This window comes from Papaver somniferum, unplaced genomic scaffold, assembly GCF_003573695.1.
Source record: "Papaver somniferum cultivar HN1 unplaced genomic scaffold, ASM357369v1 unplaced-scaffold_114, whole genome shotgun sequence".
NCBI classification, from domain to species: Eukaryota; Viridiplantae; Streptophyta; class Magnoliopsida; order Ranunculales; family Papaveraceae; genus Papaver; species Papaver somniferum.
Window position 1 is genome coordinate 3850859 of NW_020620381.1, and position 14395 is coordinate 3865253.

At 37.9% G+C, this 14395-nt stretch overlaps 1 long non-coding RNA gene across 1 annotated transcript; it reads left to right on the forward strand.

The window, feature by feature from the left end:
- Window positions 1-2885: 2885 nt before the first annotated feature.
- On the forward strand, window positions 2886-4309 carry LOC113328911. The gene is made up of 3 exons (XR_003349601.1): window positions 2886-3125; window positions 3649-3777; window positions 3878-4309. It is a non-coding gene; the product is annotated as an uncharacterized LOC113328911 (long non-coding RNA).
- Window positions 4310-14395: the final 10086 nt, after the last annotated feature.

Genomic DNA, 14395 nt, shown 5'->3' on the forward strand with positions numbered 1-14395 from the left:
AAATCCAAACTAGTTGAGAAATAGGAACTATCGGGTATTGATTGTGAATCTTCCATGATTGAATCAAAGGGAACCTGCAAAATCAATTATGAAAAACCAATTTTAGTAAACCCTAGTTTTTAAAATTATAAATTATAATCTTAAATCAGCAAAATTATCATCACCATTGAGTTGAAGTACCTTATAATGATGAAAACAATTGACCTAGATAATCGATTTGGTTACGTGGCAAGTGAGAAGATGTTTCTAAGATTGAGAATTTCAGTACATATGAGAACTGAGAAGATTGAGAAGAAGAAGAAAAACGAGGTTACTGCTTAAACTTAAAGACGAAGAGAAGATTGAACTAGGGTGGTGGTTTCATTACAGCTAGAGATGGTGGTGGACTGTTGTGGTGGTGTATAAAATGGAGAGGGTTTTTCTGCTTCTCCCTACTGGAGACGAAAGAGAAGAAGAACTGAAGAAGAGAAAGAAAAAAAATGAACGGGGTGTGTAGGTTAGAGTTTAGGAATTTTGGTTTACCAAGTGTGCGATGGACGGGGTAGATTAAATCTATCGGATTTTAATCAACGGCCTATATTTGTCGGTTTTCCAATGGTTTTTGGTTCGGTTTCTAGGTCAAACCAAAACCAAACCAGTAATGTCGTTTTTCAAGTTTTTTTACCATAACCAATCCAAATCTAAATAGTTTGATCCGGTTTCTTCCTAATTCGTCTGGTTTGGTCAGTTTCCAATGGAAAACCGGAACCATGTTCATCCCTAACCAAGAGCGAGTATCAATTACACTTGGGGCTACACATGGGACGGGACGGTACGGGTTTTTTCCTAACTCAGTACCTGTACCTCCCTATGACCGGTACTTGTACCTTGTACTTGTACCTGTACCTGTGCAGTACGGGACGGGACGGGACCTGTACCTGTTTAACTCGGTACGGGAACGGGACGGGACCGGTTCTTTACCTGTAGCATATGTAAAATTATAAGAAAAAAACAAAGCAAAAAAATCTTCAAAGTTCTAAGTTCAACCACTTCAACTGTTAACACCTGAATCCATACTTAATACGCATAAGTTTAAAATGCATTTGGCATTTGACCTGAATACATATCTTCAAAGTTCTAAGTTCAATTCAAATATTTAACACTTAAGTAGAAAAAACAGAAAGCAAAGCAATAAAACAACACTTCGGCAGTTCGGCTTTGGCACTAGACCACTTCCATAAATTTGCTTCAACAAGAAACGAACTTCATCTCCAAGCATCAAACATCCAAGACCTCTTAATGAGTCTTCGCAACCAGCTTTGAAAAATCCCTATAAATGGTCATACGACTCGGGACTTTGAATCTAGGCTCCAACACTTGCATTAAGGCCCTAAACCCTTCACCTTCAACCATTCTGAATGGCACCTCATCAAGAATGATAAACATAGCAAGAGCCATTCTACACCTTTCCTGACTGTAATTATATGCATCACCGACAGTAGTTCTATCTTCAGTTGGATCTCCTTGTGCAGCTTACTGAGCGTCAGCAGAAGGTGCGGGTACAAATGTAGGGTAAATAGAGGAACCAACTTCAGTTGCAGCTCGACTTTGAGTTGTATTTGCATCCATCTGAAATGAAAAAAAGGGACAAAGGTAGTTATGTTATGCGACACAGATTTAGTTGGTCAATCGAACTATATGTGACAGAGGTAGACATGGACATAGTAAGGAACAAAAAACGGATGAGAGCTCAACTGATATGCATCAACACGAATGAAATGGATTGAATTCCTACTAAATTAAACCCTATACTATAATATCATGAATCAAATGATATCATTATTTTTGTAAGCTTCTTCATTGTATCTTCCATTTAAAAAAAACAGTACTACACCTACTAATTGAACCGCAAATTCCTGAAAAATGCTACTACATCAAACATAATGAAATTTTACAATGAATCGAACATGGGTTGGATCAATATATCACAATTAAAAAGATACAACCAAAATAATCTCACAACTAAGTTTAAGCATTTGTAAAAACAAATTTTGACACAGATTTCATTGATTTCTCATAACCAATCGATTTAATAATCCAACAACAAAACCTTGAGGTCTTCTTACGAACACATGGCTATCATAATCCAAATTCTCATTCAATTCAAGAAGCCTACTCCCATAACAAGACAAAAGCAGAAACCCTAACTATTATTACCTGTTGCAGACTTGCAGTTGCAGTCTTGCAGACTTGCAGTAAATAAAAAACGAATCGATGATTAGAACTTAGTAGATGGTGATGATGAATCGATGATTAGAACTTAAAATATGGTGATGATGAATCGATGATTAGAACTTAGAAGATGGACTGGTGCATCGACGATGGCCTCTTCTCTTCTCTTCTCTGAGAGGAAAATGAAAACCTAAGGATGAGCCGCTGAGAGAGGGAACAGGAAATGAGGAGAATACGATGGATAAAGGGTATAACCCCTACTATCAACGGCTAGGATTTAACCATAATTTCAACGGATAGAGATCCTCGGTACTACGGGACGGGACGGGACGGGAATATCATAGAACCGTTACTCGTACCTCCCTATGGCACGGTACCAGTTTTGGTACTTGTACCTGTCCCATCTGACTGCGGTTCCGGGACGGTACCGGTACGGTTCTTGCGGTTCCGGGACGGTTCCATGGGACGGGACGGTTCCTGTGCAGCCCTAATTACACTTATACATTTAACTGCAGCTAATTTCTGTTAATGGGTCTGACTTTCGTTTGGGTAGTTCTGGATCGGAGAGTTAGGTCTTAGGCCCATTTAGGAGCCAAATTAGGGTTCACTACGAATTCTCCACTTGTATAAATAGATAACATTTGTTTGACAAACACTTATAGATCTACATTTCTTTATTCTGAGCCGCCGTTTCAACATTTTCCATTTTATGGTGAAAGTTCTGTACATCTAATTAGTTCTGAAGTTTAAATATACTTGGATTTCAAATCTGCTATCTTTGCTGAGTTGGATCTGTATTCCACCAGATCCGGTAGCTTCTCTGGTATGTTCCACATTTTCTTCTACTCAGTTACAGGGGAAAGCAATTGCTGGTATATGCCATATTTGCTGAGATTCAAATTATGCAATCAATTGTATGTTTCTATCTCCTAATTAGTTGTTTTTTGTTTTCTAATATCTAAATTTTCATGATAATTTCCTTTGAAAAGGGGATGATTAATTGTCAAACAGATAAAATGTCTAACTAAATGTGTTAATTTACTGAGATATTAAATTGCTGGTATATTTCCACCAGATCCATCAAGTCATATAAGTTTGGTTTCATTCTTACTTTTGGGTATATCGGTGTAGTTTGTACATGTGAAATGGTGGTGTTTGAGATTCAAAGTACGTTTATGTGATTCTAAGTTTGTGTCTCCTAATCAGCTGTTTTAGTGTGTCTGAATACATGTGTGGATTATCAACCAGATAAAATGTCTAATTTATGGATAATTTCCTAAGAAAAAGGAATGCTTTATTATCAACCAGATAAAATGTCTAAATACATGTGTGGATCTATTGATCTATAAAAATGCTGTAGTTTCTTTGTACGTCATTTTTACTTCCGAAGAATAAATATAATACTTGACTCATGTGTGGATTTCTATTTTTTCCTAGCTAATTCATAAACTATGACCGTGAAGAGTGAAGAGATTAGAAGAAGAAGAGAGATGAAGAAAATGGCTGCTGCAGGATTTATTTTGTTACACCTGATCATCTTTCCTTGTTTGTTCATAACGATCTCAGGTAAGCTAATCTATATATTCTTCTAGCTCCATCTGTCTTATTTGGTCTTTTTTAATGGCGTATATAAAACTAACATATCCTTTGGTTGTCTATGAAACAGCCGAGTGTACCACCTCTACCAAGAGCAACAGTACCATTACCAACAACAACGACGGTTGGATTACGGTAACTAACACTACCACTAGCTGGACAAATTGTACCAGTAGTACCAGCAGCACCACTACTACAAATTCTGTAGGAAGCATCGTGGTCAACCGGCGTAAGGGTACTGGTGCATTCTCGTTATTTGTCATTCTCATTGCAACTGCCCTGATTATGTAATTCAATGCTCAACTTTTAGGGTTTTCATTTCAGCTATCTGAGTTACTAGCCAATCTCGGAATGTTTATCAAATGGAAAAAATAGTAGTGTTTGGGTACTCAAATCATGATGGTCAGGTCAATGGTTAGCCATTTAACTATAGGTGTATCTGTGTTTCTTGCAATACTATTATTGTAAAGATCATGATAATACAATTCAGTAATTCTAAACAGACCGAGAATTTGGACTACGAGAAAACCGCAAGACACAGATTTTTCTGATGGGTCCCGATGGGCCCGTGAAGGAGAGCAAAGGGTCCCAGTTATATGTCTGGCAGTTTTCTTTCTCGGTTTTTTTTTGAGTCTGTTAAGAATTTTTGAATCCAATTATATGATTGCAATAAACTCAAGTCTCTGCGTTTTAAAGAATTACGGCTACGGCTAACTGAAAAAACTCAAATTTCTCTAACATTACGTAATCATCCTTAAAATTCAAATGGTTGTATTGATTTCTCTCTATCATATTTGCTTTGTTGAATTGTATTTTTTGCAAGCACTCAAAGTATTGCAAAGAACTGCAGGATCTGATAAATTAAGAAGAGATGAAGGTTAAAGATATTTGCGCAAAACTTTCCTACTTATAAAACATTCTAAAGGTTGATTGTTTTTGATTGTTTAACTAATTGAACTGTTAACACGTCGTACCCTAGGATTTGATTATGTTTTCATACACGTTGATGGTATTTATAGGGTTGGATATTTTTACAGAAAAATGGCAATGTGAATTTTGGTCTCACCATTATTAGCATGTGTAGATGGCTCTGAACCCCAACACATAACCCATATTCTATTTGCAACAATCATTCATTATGGTAACGAAGATAATAGTGGTGGCGGTGGTAATGAAGAAGATGATTATGCGTCGCCGTAACGGGTGTTTGATGTGGTTTTTATAAACACAAAATTGGTTAAAAAGACCAAAATCAACAATTCCTTGATGAAATGGACAGTTAGATTTTGATACTGTTTAAATGGACAAAAGTGTAAAAATAGGCAGGATGTAACCAGTTTCATCGTGCCCATTTTCAAATATTTTTTCTTATTTTTAATTTACACAGGATGTATCCAGTTTCATCCTCGCTATTTTTTTAAATTTAAGCTAGGATGAAACAAATTTCATCCTTACTTTTTTTCTTTTGGCCATTTCACCAAAACTATTTTTTACTCGTCCATTTGAACCGTGATTTAAAAATATTTGGACAAATGACCCATTTTCCGTTTTATAAAGGGGGATTTCGTGTTTCCCCCTCAAAATAAAAAGCTATTTTGCATTAACCCTTTTATTAATTGATAATTAGTAAAACCCCCTTTAACCAGATGCGCTGTAACAGACCAGTTAAGTCAGCACGTGCAGTGCACGTGTGTGCTAAAAATGATAAATTCCCGTTGAGACATAAATGCCCTGTACGCTTACAGTATTCTCAGCCTCTGATTTTTGTTTTTCTAATCCAACGGTCATATGATATATACCCTTGGAACCCTGATTTTACTCTTAACAACGATTCCTGAACTACCGCCTCCTCCTCTCATGGTGAAACTGATAAACACGAGCAGCTACTAAACCTGAACTTTGTCACGAGAGCAGACAGAAATTAAAGGTGCATGGAAGAAATAAATAAAGCTAGCTACTACTAAACAACCCAAATCGAATTTCAATTGTTGTAATTTTAGTTTTCTGAATAATTTGATCAGAAGAAAATTAAGTAAATTCAAAAACTAATTTGGTTTATAAAGAATTTTTATTTGGAGCAGTGGATATTTAAAAGGAATTTAATAGATCAATTCTTCTTCTAGGACGTAGGGAACATGGATCCTTGAAGGTGCTTGAATCAATCTTGATTACTGGGATGTCTGTAGATATTTTGAAATAGTAGAAATGTTGGGTTTGTATAATTTTTTAATTCGCGCAAAATTGAAAAGATGGTAAAGGGCTTAGAAAATCAGCTGCATATTCTCCATCACCAGGAAAATGCATTTCAACTGTTTGTAAAAAGGCCACAACCTTCTTCTACTCATTTTTGAATTAATTGAGGCATTTACGTTGATTGATAAAGATGCTTGAATCTGTTTTAAGGAGTTGGTGGGACAGTGAGCTACAGAGTAATGTTTAGTGAGATTGATGGTGATTTACTGCTATTAAGCTTTTGAACGTGCTGTTGGTTATGGACTAGTCGATATATTTGATTTCTTTGATAACGATAAAAATGGTGAAATCAATGGGAATATATATGATTAGTGGTTTAAACCGTATAACGGTATCTTATACAATCGTCAGATATGAGAGGAAGAAGAAGACAGGTAAAGAAAAAGTTGCAGAGTGTTGAGTCTAACTCGCGGAAGCGCCAATACCTAGTCTAGAGGGTTAATCGAGATTTCGGCAGGATTTGGATACAATAATAAATTTAATTATGTATCAAAAGCCATTACACTCACTCTAGACATGTACAGACATACATTTCTCACAAACCCATACATCCGTGTGAACCAAATCAAGTTTTTCACTTTTCAAGGCTCTGCCGCCTCTGCTGAAACTAATCCGTTTTTGCTTTTCAAGAACACAGTCTTCACAAAAACTCATATCAACCGACTTCACCTTAGGTAGATAGCCTCCCGAACATAGAATCTTCATGTTCTTCTCATTCATGTGCCCTAATCTTCAATGCTATAAGTTAGTGTCTTCCCCACTACTAGTCGCTGCTAAAGTAGTTCTATCTGAAGTCCGGTATAGAGTACCGACTCTAACTCCACGAGCTTATACCATAGATCCTTTCTTCACTTTTCAATTGTGTTTCGTAAGCACAACTTCACAGTCATCATCACAAACTTGGCCCACAGACACAATTTCTTCTTCAAATTTGGAACGTGTCGTACATCCTTCAATTTCCATGTCGAACCGTTGACTTTCAAGATCACATCACCCAAACCAATGATGTCGCATGCTTCACCGTCACCTGAGAATACTTGGCCATAGTATCCTTCTTTATAAGAGATCATAATGCTCTTATCACCCGTTGCATGGAAAGAAGCTCCCGAGTCTATAATCCAAGACTCATCTTGCTTGTCCTCAGAGAGTAGTAGAAAACCTTCCGTAATCACCTTCTTGTTATCAACAAAGACCTTCACCGGTTCTGCAGCTGCAACTACGTTGACCTCTTCTTGATTACCTTTGTTTCCACCATTATTAGCACCTTTGCTTTACGGACAATCGCGCTTGTAATGTCCTACTTTCTTACACACCCAACACTCAACAACACTTATAGGCCGGGATTGAGATCTCTCCCTAGACTTCCCTCTAGACTTCCATCTGGGTTTGTTGTTGTTCCTATTTGAACTCCTGCCTCTATCTTCTTCTTGCATACTTAAGGCCGAGCATGAAGTACTAGAACCGTAACCTTGTTCTATGCTTCTCTCCTCTTCAACAATTAACTATTGTTGCACATCATCAAGCTTCAACTTCTCGCTCCCTGCAGAATTTCTAATGGTTGTCCTTGCAGTCTCCAAACTCTTTGGTAATGACGACAACAACCGTAAAGCTTGAACTTCATCATCAAAAGTAATACTAACTTTTGAAAGTTGAGAAATAATTGATTTAAACTTTTCAAGATGTGCTGAAATCGCTTCGCCTTTTTGCATCTTCAGATTAAATAGTTGTTCACACAACATAATCTTCCCCGAGGCTGATGACTTTTGATACAACTTTTCAAGTTTATCCATAAGATCCTTCGTACTAGTTTCCTCTTGTACGTTATTGTAGACTTCTTCCGTTAGGAATCTAAGGGTCACGGCTACATACTTGCGATCAACAGTTGTCCATTCATCGTCTTTGCGTGCTCCCTTTTTCGCAACTCCACCCAATAGATCAGCAAGGTCTTTCTCATACAGGTAGTCTTCCATCCGAGACTTCCAAAACGCAAAGTTCTTCCATTAAAAACTTTAACCCTATCTATCGTACTTTCGTAATTATCATCCATAACTCCCACTTCAATCGTACTATGATAAACCCTAAAGTTCTAACCTGAGCTCTGATACCAGTTGTCAGGATTTTCTAATGGAATCACTGATAACCGCGGAATAACGGATCTTGAGATATTATGATGAATAATAAGTAAACCAACCACAAACAACAATAATAATACGAGAAAGATAAATCAACTCACAAGAAACAATATTTATAGTGGTTCGACCAATACATACAACTTGTATATATTGTCTACGTCCACTTTGAGCCACACCAACTCAAATCCACTATGAAGAAAAACGATTACAACGTCGTATGAATCCCAGCAAACCCTTGGTTACACCGCAAAAATTACCCGAGACGATAACCTTGTCTCTTGTTTCTCACCAATATGCTCTCACAACGAAACCCTAGCTTTTTACCCTAAAAGCTATACAAGAAAGAACTCTCTTTTCTCTCTAAAACAATTTTCTTCACACAATTCAACAAGGCCTAATTACCTATTTATATAGATTAAAAACTTGGCCACAAAGAATCCTAGCCGTTTTAGGAAACCCCTTTCCCAAAATAGCCACGGCTAACAATCTCCCACTTTGAAGACTCGTTTACTGTCTTCAATTCTCTTTTTCTTCAACTTTGGATTTGACGGTGCTAAAAACATCTTCTTTGTCAGTGCGGCTCCCTTCGCAGATCCTTATTCTGAGAGACCAGCTAAAGCCTTGCAGAGCTTTAGCTTGTCTGATGTAACTCCCTTGGTAAACATATCCGCCGGATTCTTCGAACCAAGAATTTTCTCGAGCTTCAACTCTCCTTCTTATAAGAGATACCGAATGAAATGATAACGAATATCTATATGCTTCGTCCTAGCATGATAGGCTGAGTTTTTGGCTAAATATATAGCGCTTTGACTGTCGCTAAACAGAACACTATCTCGTTGTTCCTTTCGGAACTCATCTAACAAACCTCGTAACTAAATCATCTCCTTGCTCGATTCTGTGGCTGCTACGTACTCCGATTCCGTAGTAGACAATGTTACCAACTTATGTAACCGTGAGTTCCAACTCGCTGCAGTTGACCCCATAGTATAAACATAACCGGTCGTACTTCGCCTTTTATCTACATCACTTGGGAAGTCTGCATCCATATAACCCCTGAAGATAGAACCACCTTTTCCATAACACAATGGTACGTTTGTGTTACCTCTCAAATACCTGAGAATCCACTTCACAGCTTCCCAATGTTGTTTTCCTAGGTTGCTTGCATATATACTCACTACTCCGACAGCATGTGCAATATCCGGTCTCGTGCACACCATAGCATATATTAGACTCCCAATCACTGAAGAATATGGTACGTTATCCATGTACTCATTTTCTTCATTTGTCTTCGCACACTGCATACTTGAAAGATGAATTTGACTTCCAAGTGGAGAACTAACTGGTTTAACATTCTCCATATTGAACCTTTTCATCACTCGTTCAATATATTCATCCTGACTAAGCATAAGTACACCCTTAGATCTGTCTCTTATGATCCTCATACCAAGAATCTGCTTTGCTTCACCAAGATCTTTCATAGAAAAATCACTTGCTAATTGTTTCTTCAAATTCTCAACTTCTTGTGGAGATGTTCCGGCAACCGACATATCATCCACATACAGTAATAATATGATGTAGTCAGAACCGCACCTTTTGACGTAACAACAATAATCTACATTACACCGTGAGTAACCGCTTCTATGTATGAAGTTATCAAACTTCTTGTACCACTGTCTCGGGGCTTTTTTTAAACCATACAAACTCTTCTTTAGATTGCACACCATCTCTTCCTTTCCTTTTACTATGAATCCTTCTGGATGCTTCATATAAATTTCTTCATCTAGGTCACCATGAATAAAAGCTGTCTTTACATCCAACTGTTCAAGGTAGAGATCTTCAGAAGCCACTAGACTAAACACTACTCAAATAGTAGTCATCTTCACAACTGGAGAAAATATCTCGTTGTAATCAACACCAGGTTTTTGCTGGAAACTTTTCACAACCAACCTCGCTTTGTAGCGAATATCTCCATTTTCTTCAGACTTCATCCGATAAACCCACTTTTTATGCAACGCCTTCTTACCTCTTGGTAATTTTACTAACACACAAGTGTCATTCTCCTCAAGTGAATTCATATCATCTTCCATAGAAAGTTGCCACTTGCCTGAATCATCAGCCGCTAGTGTTTCTTTAATATCTTCAGGTTCACCTCCATCCGTAAGTAATAGATAATTCAGAGCATGCCTTGGGTTTGGTTTTGGAGTTCTTGATGATATTCGTACTTCTTGTGGAAATATAGGAGTAACTCCCACTGCAGCAGAAGTCTCTTCACCTTGTACTTCTCCGCCATCAGCAACACTGTGCCCTTCTTGTACCACACCTTTTCCAGAAACATCATAAATATCGATATACAACTCCTTATCGACGTTGCTTGATCCGACATCTTCAACTTGTGTTTTATTCCTGTCCTTGTGCAACTCATTCTCATTAAAAGTGACGTCTCTACTTCTAATAACTTTGTGACCCTCGTAGTCCCAAAGTTTATAGCCAAAAGCGTCATTTCTGTAACCAAGAAATATACACTTCTTTTCTTGAGCACCTATCTTAGACCTCTCACCGGGACTAAGATGAACATAACCAACACAACTAAAAACTTTAAAATATGAAAGATTTACCTTTTTGCCGGTCCAAACCTCCTCTGGTATCTTCATATCTAATGGACTACTAGGTGTCCTATTGATTAGATAAGCAGCCGTCTCTGTTACATGTGCCCAGAAGGTGTCGGGAAAACTAGACTGCAACCTCATGCACCTAGCACGTGCATTCAACGTCCAATTCATACGTTCTGCTACTCCATTATCCTGTGGCGTCCTTGGAACTGACCTCTCCAAAAGAATTCCATTTGTAGCACATAACTGTAAGAATTCTGTTTTGTCATACTCACCACCGTTGTCTGACCTTAGACACTTCAACTTCAGACCAGTTTCTGTTTCAACCAAAGCTTTCCACTTCTTAAACACTTCATACACCTCGAACTTATTCTTCATGAAGTAAAGCCACACCTTCCTTGAGTGATCATCAATAAAGGTGACATAATATTGGGACCCGCTGTGAGATGCAACATCAATTGGTACCCATACATCCGTGTGAACCAAATCAAGTTTCTCACTTCTCAAGGCTATGACGCCTCTGCTGAAACTAACCCGTTTTTCTTTCCAAGAACACAGTCTTCATAAAAACTCATATCAACCGACTTCACCTTAGGTATATATCCTTCCGAACATAGAATCTTCATGTTCTTCTCACTCATGTTCCCTAATCTTCTATGCCATAAGTTAGTTTCTTCACCACTACTAGACGCTGCTAAAGTAGTTCCATCTGAAGTACGGTATAGATTACCGACTCTAACTCCACGAGCTAATCCATAGATCATTTCTTCACTTTCCAATTGTGTTTCGTAAGCACAACTTCACAGTCATCATCACAAACTTGGCCCACAGACACAATTTCTTCTTTAAATTTGGAACGTGTCGTACATCCTTCAATTTCCATGTCGAACCATTTACTTTCAAGATCACATCACCCATACCAATGATGTCGCATGCTTCACCGTCACATAAGAATACTTGGCCATAATACCCTTCTTTATAAGAGATCATAATACTCTTATCACCCGTTGCATGGAAAGAAGCTCCCGAGTCTATAATCCAAGACTCATCTTGCTTGTCCTCAGAGAGTAGTAAAAAACCTTCCGTAATCACCTTCTTGTTATCAAGAAGGACTTTCACCGGTTCCGCAGCTGCAACTACGTTGACCTTTTCCAACCAAGTTGCAAGCGGTGCTGTCGACCAGTTTCCAACCAAGTTGCAAGCGGTGCTGTCGACCAGTTTCCAACCAAGTAGCAAGCAGTGCTGCCAACAAGTTTCCTACCAAGTTACCAGCGATGCTGCTAACCAGTTTCCGTCCAAGTTGCCAGCGATGTTGCAACTAGCATCCAACTAAGTTGTCAGTCGCACTGTCAACTGGTTTCCAGGAAAGTACTCAGCCGGCTACCAGCCATCCTTTATGCAGTCTCCAGCCATGTCTCCAGTCAGGGCAGTCTGTCAGTCAAAGAACGATAGTCACAGTCAATAGCGAAACTCAACCTTGCCAGTCAAAATCAAGGTCGTTGGTTAAACCCGCAGGCCCATGCCAATTTAGCATGTTCCACCTATCCAGTGCAAAAACCCTAGAAGAAGATTCTGGAAGTTTCTGGTAGACTTGCTGACCAAGTTACTTGCAGAGGAAGTTTATCTCGAAATTAGGGTTTAACCCATATATTCAACTGTATAAATAAAGGGGAATCTCAACCCTAAAGAGACACACTCTGGTAGATAAAAATACACCAACAACCCTAAAAGATATCAAAAATCATTATAACCCATACGTCTATAAAATATCTATCCCTTCGGGGATTCGTCCGTGGATGCACGCAAACCATGCTGAACCACGTTAAATTCGTGTTTATCCTCTTTATGCCAATTTCGTGTAAAATCCTAGTTCTGATCATCATCACCAAAATCATCGTGTTTAGTGCATGGAAATATTTTTGAGTACAAACACATCTCTAATTTAATGATTAACCGATATTAAGATTTTAAATTTTCTGCAGGTCTACAGATTCGATGATTTAAGCTGAGGAATGCCGGAGCAGATCTGATATCCCGAAGTCTTTTTCTTCCGCAGGTAGTATACCCCCATTGTAACCACAGCTTTAGACTGAATTGCAACTGCAACTTAAGAAGTATGAACCAAGCCATTAACATTAGAGGCAATATTATCTTGCTATCTATTTGTGTAGTTTAATTTTCCAAGGGATGGGTAATGCTTCGCATACAAACCCATAATGGCATCCATGATAAAAACCTACCTGTGATAAGACCTTCTAAGAGATTCGGTTCTTCTGTCACTTCAAGAGATGCAGCGCGGCCGACCTGTTCCTTCTTCCCCACTTTCACTCTCTATTTCTGAATTCCAACACAAAAACAGCTGAGTTCAGGGCTTTATATTATAGAAAGCACAAAAATTCAAATTACCAAAATGTCCTTAAAATCTACATCTTTTACCTGTGCTGTAGCCTAGGCCTTGGGTTACACACCCCCAAAATGCCGGATCAGTTTTGGCTCCACTTTAAGTGAAAAACCGTTACTGAGGTGAATGCCTATTGTTACTAGAATGCAACTCTTCAACCATTTTGGAAGAAAAATACCTGACAGGGAATCGTGTTGTCTTTATGAGAAGTTTTTACCTTTAAAATATTTTAATTTGTGTAAGGGATGGATGGAAAGAAGTGTCACATGGTCAAGCAAAACCGAGAGGTTCATGACATGAGATTTTCAATAACAGGATGCATCCACTCCCTCAATAGATAATGCACAAGAGCATTAAAATTTATATGCAACACAAGTTTAGCAGAAATAATATTCAAATATCGACTAGCATATATCAGGTAAGGAGATGTTTATGATGACTACACTATTTCCCCACGAGCAGAAAACCTGTTATGATTCTTAACACGTGATTGATCTTTGTTTCTCATTTTAGAAATGAACACAATATATATGTAAGAAAACCAAAAGTACTATGGGTTGGCTCTATCCCTGCTCATCCTGACAAAGGAGTGATAAAATTGGAAGTAAAGTGGGTTGTTATTAGGCAAGCAAGAAGATGCCTCATGAAACCAAAGAAGCTATTCAAACATTTAAACAAGCATCACTACTAGATAGTAGTTGCAACCCTTTGTTTCAAAAATTATTGAATTTTATGTTTCAGTGTCACTGAATTATGTTCGTATAGACGTATCACGTATTTATACATTTGGCTTAGTAACTACATCGTTTCTAATCTTACCTTATGCATTTGGCCCTTTAAAAATCCCAAGTTATCGTCTTCCTCTGCTTTGGGTATTCTCATCAGCTGAAACTTTCTGATTTCGGTAGTGCATAAATATTGGTTAAATGACTGATAAGAAACATACAAACGCCCAACTTAATAATATACAACTATATATTACAGATAATGATACTCATTCAGTGATATTTACAGCTTTTATACTCATTCAGCTAAATTACAGATAATGATACGTACATACCCACTTAGTTGATGAACATGACCGAAACAAAACTCAGTTGATGAGCATAATTAGTAATATATCATTCTAGTTGGTGCAGATTCTGGAAGGATACTCCTCTTAACAAATCTATCTATTAACAATGAACGATAGC